Genomic DNA, 11,450 nt, shown 5'->3' on the forward strand with positions numbered 1-11,450 from the left:
CTGAAAAAAGGAAAAACAACAGGACAGCTTGGAATTGCCCCATTAGCGAACTTTTAACGTTGTTGATTACAAGTGCTGACTGAAATCAGTTACCATTCATAAACTCTGCTAAACAGTAAGTGGATGTTTTATTTTCATCTTAAGCAGGACTTGCACTTTTATCATATATTGTTGCTCGTCTGAAAAACAAGCTGAAAAAAAATAAATAAAAAATTGAAATATTTTGACAGTTTTTGTTTTCCTTTTTATGTTGAGTCATCCTTGACACATTTGTTTACAATCGGTATGTCCCACCAGACTTTTAAAAATTACCCCAACTCTTTCTCTTCCATTTGTGATTCATTTCTTTTTAATTCATTTTTTAAAATACAACATACCAACTTCTGTAGTGAAGCCATTCCTAAAATGATGGGCTGGGATACAGCAAATGGAAGTTATTCTAATGATGGCAGAGGCAGATCTAAGGGCCCCCCTAAATTTTGCGAGTTATAATTTTATTAAATATTAATTAAAAAAATTTTTTTTTACAATCCCTCTCCAAACCTCCCCCAAAGTTCCCTTGGCATTCCGCCTCCTGTCAAATGAATTTTCTGTATCCGCCAGTGGATGGCATGTGAGGTTTTGTGCCGATTAGATCAGAGATGTGATAAATATTTTAAAATAAGTGTTAAAAACAAACTGAAGAAAAAACTACCATACTTGGTCATTTTTCAGCATTTCAGACCATGATCATTCCAACCAGAGCACCACTATGGTACATCAGAGTTAGTGGTATGTGCTATCCTGTCTGCGGGATGGTGCATGTAAAAGATCCCTTGCTACTAATGGATAAATGCAGCTGGTTTCCTCTTAAGACTGTTGAAGGAAGGGACAATTAAGGCATTTGGCCTGGTATGCAGGTTAGGCCATCGGTCTACAGGCTGGTAGGTACTGGGTTCGGATCCCAGTCGAGGCATGGGATTTTTAATCCAGATACCAACTCCAAACCCTGAGCGAGTGCTCAACAAGGCTCAATGGGTAGGTGTAAACCACTTGCACCGACCAGTGATCCATAACTGGTTCAACAAGGGCCATGGTTTGTGCTATCCTGCCGGTGGGAAGCGCAAATAAAAGATCCCTTGCTGCTAATTGGAAAGAGTAGCCCATGTAGTGGCGACAGCGGGTTTCCTTTCAAAATCTGTGTGGTCCTTAACCATATGTCTGACGCCATATAACCGTAAATAAAATGTGTTCAGTGCGTTGTTAAATAAAACATTACTTTATTTCTTTGGCCTGGTGTGCATAGTCAACGATATATAATGCACATTATTGCTTAATATCAAAAAGTATAATCGTATGGTTAATTAATAAAACTGTTAAATGTGACGGCTATTATATATAATGGGTGCAGCCATTTTGTACCATCCCAGTGAATACGCCCTCTGGCAAGCTGGTGGTTATGTAATACCTAACATGTCACGTCAGGAATTGGTCTTCGAACTGAAGAAACAAAACATACCTGATTTTTGCGGATGCATCGCAATGTTCTGTAATAATGTCCATCCCAGTAAGCTAAGCCAGAAACGAGTATATATTTTTTTTCAATACAAAATAAATTACCATTGTCAAAGTGTTGAAATAACTATTATGTTTTGTACATAAATTAACCCATGTACTGAAATAATAATCGAAGTGTTTTCTTGGTTAACTGGTATTTTCTTTCCGTGGCCTGTACCTGTGGTTCCTGATTGGCAGGTGTATATTTAGACGGTCCCCAGAAACACTAAAAAGATGTGTCTCTTTTATTAAGAACACAGGGTATTGTGTGATAACCGCACGGACACCCACCCCTAAAATCGTAATGGACATTATCAGCTGTCCTGCTTTACTACTGTAAGTAATTCTGTAAAACCCTTGATCAAGTAGACTCTCCCTTCTAAAATCACCAAACTGTCCAATTATGTAGTCCCAAAGAAAAGAAAATTATCACTTTGGTATTGTGAGTGGTTGTTTTTGCTCGAACGTATCCTACCAATAGGCCTAATAATATGCTATTTTTCTTTGGATTTTTTAAAAGAAAAATACTGTAACTCCATTTCGTTACATTGATGCAAATTGAAATATATTTAGTTAAATAGTTTATTATACTATCAAGTCATTTATGTTGTTTTACAAGTCGGGTTGATGAAATTGAAGTGCCTTGTCATAAATTAGAGCATTTGTTTACACTGTGCATACAGGAGGTTGGATGGAGCTGACATCACTTCGCCCCAAGCTATACCATCGGATGTCACAAAAACAAAACAAAATGGCTGCCCCCAGTTATGGTTTTTTATTAACTCTAAAATTACGTGTTTTTCATTTCTAAAAGTGTCAGTATGTGTTGGCCGTCCGGGAATGCATCTTTCCAACACATTAGTAGTGATTTCCCTAGAAATTAGGCAAGGCATGGTAGACCAAACACTTTTGGGGCATTTTCACCATTTTCGAGGCACTTGTTTTTCATTAAAAATACACAAAAATTAATTAAAAAACAATGTAATTTATGTACTTGCTTTAATAAATGAATGGCAAAAGATATAAAAGGCATATTTTATTAATTAATAATACCTTTTTGGGTGTTTTATAAAGGCAATTTTAGAATTAATTACTGAAAAATCTCCGTGCAGCATGGCGCTGATTGAGGCAAGATGGTGCTAGACTATACTAAAACACACTTGGGGAAAACACTACAATAGGCTCATATTTGAGTGGACCCTCCCTTTAAAATTGCCAAATGTTAGACATCCAATAGCCTATGATTAATAAAACAATGTGCTCTAATGGTATCATTAAACAAAACAAACTTTTTTTTCAGAGCACCCCACCTCACCCCTGAAATTGGGTAAAAAGATGGAAAATGTATCCCAGCTAGGTCTGTGGCATACATGACAGTATTCTACAAGTCCGTTCATATGATCTTGTCACACTGCACTTCACAATCAGGTGATAGATTCCCTGGTGGACTTGGTGGCCAAACATTATGTGATGAAACTGGTTTCCAGTTTGGAATTATGAAATCATTGCACTTGAACATCGAAACATGCATAAGGCCTTACAATGGCTTAAAATATTCTATGTCCCCCAAACTATGCTATTGCATATGACACAATAGACCGGCCTCGGTAGTGTCGTGGTAGGCCATCAGTCTACAGGCTGATAGGTACTGGGTTCGGATCCCAGTCGAGGCATGGGATTTTTAATCCAGATACCGACTCCAAACCCCGAGTGAGTGCTCCGCAAGGCTCAATGCATGGGTAGGTGTAAACCACTTGCACCGACCAGTGATCCATAACTGATTCAACAAAGGCCATGGTTTGTGATATCCTGCCTGTGGGAAGCGCAAATAAAAGATCCCTTGCTGCTAATCGGAAGAGTAGCCCATATAATGGCGACAGCGGGTTTCCTCTCAAAATCTGTGTGGTCCTTAACCATATGTCTGACGCCATATAACCGTAAATAAAATGTGTTCAGTGTGTCATTAAATAAAACATTTCTTTCTTTCTTTATGACACAATAGCTTCCTTTTGAAATGAAGCCCATCAAGTGGAGAACCACCCTATAATGACTACCTGTACTGGAGTACAGTACGTGGGTACAGATGCTTATCAACAATGCTACAACTGACCACGCTCCAAAGTGGTCCAACGAATAAAGAAGGAAGGAAACGTTTTATTCAACGATGCACTCAACACATTTTATTTACAGTTATATGGTGTTGGACATATGGTCAAGGACCTCACAGATATTGAGGGAGGAAACCTGCTGCCACCACGCAAAGGGCTACTCTTTCCTATTAGCAGCAAGTGATCTTTTATATGCACCATCTCACAGACAGGATAAAATGAATGAAGGCACAGATGGGAACTTGTGACACAAGATTAGAATTGGGATTTAGAGAATGGATAACAAAAGAATATGAAAGCAGAGCTGTTTGATTGGGAAGAAATAAGATGGGATTCAAAGAAGAGAGGGTGGTGGGTTGAAACAATAAAAGAAAAATTTCATTTTCATTATTCGAAGTGTTTACTTTTTTCTTACATATTCATAGAAATGCACTGTTGTTAACATGAACCATGTCTACAAGTAGATGAGCTTAACTATCCACTGTGGTATCCGATCCTTCTTGATGGGAAAACAACAAAGTGAATTACATGATACGTGAAAAGTAGGTTGTGTCATACCACAATACAACCCGTCAGAGATGGGCAGGTAAAAATTAAGACAAACTTGTCTGTCTCCTACAAACATTTTTAATTTCTTAACAATACTATAACTGTAGTCATTAACTTCCTGAAAACAGTTTCATGTAGAAATCTGGTAACTGCCAAACATGGCAGAAATTTATTTTTTAAAATGACAGGTTGAACATATACACTGGTTGTGAAACCAAGGTGGAAGGAAATTGAAGGCTCATCTTTTCATACACATACTTCCCTCCCACAGTGTGTTCTTCCATGGTTAATTTGAGTCAATCTGTTTGCAGTTTTTAAGTCAAACATGTCCAAATAGGAAAGGGTGTAGTGCACACTATACTAGTACTGGACCAAGCACACTATGTATGCTATGGAACTGAATATTAGAAAGGTTATCAATGTCTTGTGCAATTTTCTCTGTGAACTTTATCACACCACCAAATGTGTAGCATGGCAGTGTTAAGCCAATTCTCTCTCCCCCCCCCCCCCCCCCCCCCAAAAAAAAAAGAAAAGAAAGCAGCCAAGTGTTCTCAGTACATTCTGTCCCGGAACTGTAGTCCAACATAACTGTAATAATAGTTGGTCCTGCAAGGAAAATAAAACTGTTTTGTTTCACGGCACCACTAAAGCACAGATTTATTAATCATCGATATTCTGACATATTTAGAGAAAACCCACATTTTCCCCCATTAATATGCACCTTTCCATACAGGACAGTACATACCAATGGCCTTTGATACACCAGTCAAGGTGTACTGGATGGGGTAAAAACCTGAGAGAATAGGTCCACGGAGGGGATTCAATGACAAGACTGAAGCGCCTCAAACAGCATTCTACTACCAACAGAGACTGATGCTATCCCGCTCAGAAAGATATTGTTCCTTTAAGGTCACTTCACTCAGCAAATAAAACTATGGCTATTGGTCGTCTAATATGATTACGAAAAAACCCATGGATGCCAGTTAAGCTACTACCATTTGTAGATTTAGTATGATATCACTATGATGAAGAACAAAACAACATGTAAGTTGCAGCATCACTGCATAATTTATTAAGGACAAAACTATATTGTTTAATCACAGAATCACAATACAAGGCATCATTTTGCAATGAACCCAAATTTCTACATACCCAATAACATGCATTTTATTTCTAGAAAAAAGCAGACAACTGTCTTGATTGCACGACAGTAATGGTGAAACCAGGAAATTTGTCTGTAAACTGAACCAGCATCCGATTAACTGAGTCTCCAAACAATCTGCAGAGATGCTCAGGGATGTGATGGGTCCTCAACGGACCTAAATATAACTGCCTAAAGTGTAATGTTGCACTGCCACCAGTGGCTCCATGATGATGAATCATGCTAGGGGTTTTTTCTCGTAAATTAAAGCATGCATGTTGTCTAAAAAAAAAAAAAAAAAAAAAAGAGAGAAAAGACAATATATTAAAATATATGCAATACATTGAGAAATCTCTCTCAATATCACTAACATTTTAAAGTTGTCAGTTAATATCAAATTTATGCCACAAGTGAAATAATTTTCACTTGTCACATGTTTTAGCAAGTGAATAATACAAATTACTTCACTGGGGACATAATTTTGATAAGTAGTACAGAGTTTGTTATTATATTGTTATTATATTTATTACCTCAGCTATTTTTTTTTTCCTCTCTAAAAGCCTTTTATTTTTGTATATCCATTCATATATACAAAAAATACTTTACAGCCTGCTCTTAATATCTGAATATTGCTATAACATTTGATTTTATTCATGTTCACAGATAATTTTCAAAAATTAAAATTCTATTTATTCTTTTACAAAGAACCATACATTTTACAATGAAAACAAAGAGGCATAACTGGAAACTTAAAATGATGTCATTTGTTTGTGTTTGCCAATCAAAATGTTATATTTAGTACCAACAGGGTGTTTGGTTTGCAAGTGCCAAATTGCTCAGTAATATTGTACGTCACGCCAATGCATGATTTTTATTTCCCTGGTTATGAGTGCCCACTGGGGTAATAAATATTGATAACATACATCCATAGGAGAGTGGGTCAAGTACCTGGAATGGGCTGTCTAAAAGAAATTCGCATATACCCTAAATAGATAGCCCCTAAGGGGAAAGATTGTGCAAGCTATAACAGTCAGATTACATATGACAATTGCAATATACAAAATTTGACTACAAAACTGTTAACACCATATATATAATCATGATTATCTACGACATGGGTGCTGCAACAATGCAGCGGTTTCACAATCTGAAATAAAAATCCAATAGGTATCTAACAAAATAATTCTTTTTGATTTCTGAATAGACATTTTCAACCTCTATATTGGGCAACTCTAATTATGTAGACTTTCAATACTTGTCTCAACTTCAATTGTTTTAGTTGTTTTGCTTATATACCCATTGGTGAGAATATCATTCGTTTTTAATGATAAATCATACTAATGACACAATTTAAAGACATACAACTGACTACTTTTTGGTGATAACCCAGCTGCCATAGCCATATTATCCAATGAAAAAAAAAAGAAAGAAAAAGCACATCAAAATTGATTACTCTGTGATTCTAACTGGACCTAAATCTGATTACTATGTGACACATGAGTGAACTACAAGCACTAAGGCTGTCAACCAGTTGCAGTTAGAAAACACTTTAATAATTATCTTAAACCAGGGTTTTTTTTAGGATATGTCCGTATCATTTATCTTACAACTTGTTGTCTAAAAACATATTTGAAACAACATGTAACATAAATGGTATCTATCTGCCACTCATGTAGTATTCTCTATGTTAAATATGACAACATTTTGACTGTAAAACCTGAACTTAGCAGGCCAACTAACAGTACTTTAACACTTGGCTACTTAATACAGGTGATTGGTACATCAATGATAAAAAAAAAAAAATAATAATGTGACCCCCTTAACATTAATTTTACCTTGCATCCAGTTAAGGTTCAAGCATATTAATATTGCTGTTTTACGTTATGTCCAGACTCCAAAACTTCAGTCACTTCTTTTAAATGTTTACAAATGCTTCTCCATACCAGTCTAAGCTTTCTAAACAATTTTATGGGGAAATTTCTAACTTTTATAAAGAAACCATCAAAATTTCCATCTGATATTATGCAATAATTATTGTATCATTATACTAATGTTGTACTTTGCTACAAAGGAACACCTGTGCTGTTAATTCTGCATTATTAAACTTACTGTTAAAAGCCTATTGTTCACATGACATGCACCATCTGCATTCTAACTGCAGATAAATACAAATGTTGACTGCTCTTTACCCTTTATATACCCATGGCAAATTAAAAACGTCCTGAAAAAAGTTAGATACCCTTCATCAATGACATGTTATTGTTCTTATCATGCAAGCCTACAAAAAGAATGGGGAAATTTTATTGATATATGCAAGCTAAATTTTCTACAATTACTCTAAACAATCAAGTATTTTGTAGTATGTTGTTCTTTTAAGATGTTAACTTTGATATCCCAAAAAATAAATATACAAGTTTTATGTATATCATGACAACAATCTAGTCAAAAGTCATGTGGAAAGTAATAAACTGAGGCATATTCAGGGGTGAGTGATCACGGTCACTTCTTAGACTGGTTTTTGTGCCTAACATTACATGAATGTGATGTGAAAGATGACAATGGTACCAGTCAAACTGTTTGCAAGCACTCAACAATAGCAGTTTATTATGTTTTAATTGGCCATCATGATCTGCCAATACCTACAGTAGTTCCACAACAAATAGTGCTGTCAAGTAAATAGCTACTGTTAATAACAAGATAGAGCATGCATGATACAAAAACCAAAGAAACAGAGTAAACCAGGTGCCAGTAACTAAATAAAAGTTTGATTTATTACATTAGACCAGCTAAAACTTTCAGTTCTAGAAAAGCTAAACAGTCTACACTTCTGAATCACAGTAGTAGATGGAGACAGGTGTGACTTGAAAACTCTGTGATTCCACACACACACACACACACACACACGCACGGTTTTGAAATAACTAATGTGCATCATACATACAATAAACTAACATTAAACATTATGCATATTGTTAATGAAATAATTTATAGTCTTAATTTTTTTTTTAAATCATATGGTTACTATCAAAACAACTGAAAGTTAAAAAGAGGGAGAGGAAAAAAATGAAGAAAAGCCTGTAAACTGCCTAACATTGTAAATATTTCCCCCAAAATCTGATTTCCATTTCATTTTGATAACTTTACTTTATTGAACTACTACAGCCTGAAGAAATAAAGTGTCATTTGTGGTATTGTCAAGTGTAGTACAAACCAAATGGCTGCAGATGTAAAGAAACCAGTAAAGAGCGAACAGGTAAATACAAAGCACCACCACACAGAATAATTTGGAGAAGACCTAATACATGTATAGGACAAAGTAAGTTAAAGTAATGACAACAACATTAATAAATGTTCAAATATTCTGAAGCAGCAGATGTGTAAATACATGCAAATATTTTCAAATGTTATTCGTGAAAAAAATATACAAAATAAGAAATATTATGCCATTATCATAAATTCTGAAAAATACCAAAACATACTAATATCTGCTGTTAATTATAGCACTGAAATTCAATTTGTATCATTGTTAATCATATCATTATTAGTGTATTTACACTTACAACCTCTCCATAACTGATTCGTAAACAATTACTTTAATTACTAGAAAAGACAATCTGTGTTCTGTACTATTCACGTTAAATAAAGCATTATAAACTTGCTTAGTTTTCTCAAATGGACTGCCTGGAGTGTGAAGTTAACTCCAGTTTGGTATGTAATTCTCCAAATATTCTGAGATTTTAAATAACATTCCAAATGAAACCGTTTAAACTTTGACCACATAGTTATATAAAATGAAATTCCTACATTAAACAAATTATTTATGACCTTTGTTGTGAAATTAACAAACAACAATTGTAAACCATTTTATCTCAAGCAAGTTTTTAGAAAATGTTACATGTGGATGGTAAAACAAACTAACAATATCAACAGTCTTTTGATAAATATATTAATTTATAAAAAGGGTATGTACACTTAGAAAGCTGTCAAAACACATACAAAATGATTATTATGTGCAGTATCTGGACACTGCATTTAAAGTTTATTTCTGATTACAGACAAATTCTGTTCTTGAATAATGCTTTTTAAGCTCAGAATACAGTGCTAGAAAAATATCTTTAAAATCTGCACTAAATACATGTATAAAACACATTTTGATGAGGCCTACCATAATTATGGCAGCAAAACTATGCAAGTCACTTGATGTTTCATTAAAGAAATTTGCTACATCTTTTGTATAGCAGTTGTTTTCAGTGAATACTGCATCAACGTTTTATAGGACGAAGTGCAGTTACTAATAAAATGGAACACCTGTGTTCTCTTGCTTATTCAACATGATGGCCATATCCCTATAGCTATATTAGTATGTAACACGTGAACTGCAATAGTCATTGTTAATTTTCAACTCAGGGTATTTTAAAAACTATTGATTTGGCCTACATTAAGACCTTTCCCTACATTTCACGTGTTAATATCTAGAATATTGTCATTATATATTACATTAATATGTAGCTGCTCTGGTTTGTATTTGTCTGCAAGGTACACACAGCAGCGACAGTGTCACACCTGCGAGTATCGTGAACAGATCACATAGCAGTGACAGTGTCACACCTGCGAGTATTGTTAACAGATCACATAGCAGTGACAGTGTCACACCTGCGAGTATCGTGAACAGATCACACAGAAGTGACAGTGTCACACCTGCGAGTATCGTGAACAGATCACACAGCAGTGACAGTGTCACACCTGCGAGTATCGTGAACAGATCACACAGCAGTGACAGTGTCACACCTGCGAGTATCGTGAACAGAACACACAGCAGTGACAGTGTCACACCTGCGAGTATCGTGAACAGATCACGTAGCAGTGACAGTGTCACACCTGCGAGTATCGTGAACAGATCACGTAGCAGTGACAGTGTCACACCTGCGAGTATCATGAACAGATCACACAGCAGTGACAGTGTCACACCTGCGAGTATCGTGAACAGATCACGTAGCAGTGACAGTGTCACACCTGCGAGTATCGTGAACAGATCACGTAGCAGTGACAGTGTCACACCTGCGAGTATCGTGAACAGATCACGTAGCAGTGACAGTGTCACACCTGCGAGTATCGTGAACAGAACACGTAGCAGTGACAGTGTCACACCTGCGAGTATCGTGAACAGATCACACTGCAGTGACAGTGTCACACCTGCGAGTATCGTGAACAGATCCCATTTATTAATAACCCTGGCTGACGTCCACTCACTGAAACACTACGTCATCATGCAGAAGTTCATGACTGTGCTTAATACAAAAACATATCACATGTATCAGAGATTTCTCTCAAATAGTAAACTATCTTCATTCAGTAGATTCCATTTATTTAATCTTGTTATTGTATAAAGTTAGGGTGTAAAGAAGTGATTTTTCAATCTGCATTTGTAAATATTTCTAAATTCCACTGAAAACTAATATATATATACTTCCAATACAATCAATTATACATACAAGAGCATACCTTTTATGATGCAAGACTAAATAAACTGGACACTTATCAAAATTTGATTTGATTTTGTTAAGAAATGAGGGGTTTTTGTTTTTCTACATACAGCATAATCAACTAAACATCTTTACATGAGCTATGTCATGGGGCAAACTACAGAGTTGTGGTAAAAAGTAAAGTTACTAATATGAGGAAAGAGGAAATAAATCAGCTGTCATAGATTTGAACATTGAAAAATACATAATTATACTGAACTCCACTGAAAATGCACCACCCAATTTTCAGTTGTTACTGGTATCACATATGCGAGCCGATGTACAAAATGTTTGGGTTATTTGCCACCTACCAGAATACATCCATTTATACAAAATAAGTTAAATGTATAATTTTTTCTTCTCATATCCTTTGTACAACCACAAATCTGACTGGTACATTTTCAGTGGAGTTCAGTGTACTTGTGACAATTAATAAAAATACAACATCAGACCTGGGTCACATTCTTATAAAACGTTTAGAGTCCAGACTCAATCTCAAACAACCACACGCATGCAATTTGTATGGCGTTGCCATGACATTACTGTCTCAGATTCTATTAGAGTCTAGACTCTAAAAGTTTTATAGGCACCAGG

This window comes from Gigantopelta aegis, chromosome 9 (genome assembly GCF_016097555.1).
Source record: "Gigantopelta aegis isolate Gae_Host chromosome 9, Gae_host_genome, whole genome shotgun sequence".
In the NCBI taxonomy this organism is placed as follows: Eukaryota; Metazoa; Mollusca; class Gastropoda; order Neomphalida; family Peltospiridae; genus Gigantopelta; species Gigantopelta aegis.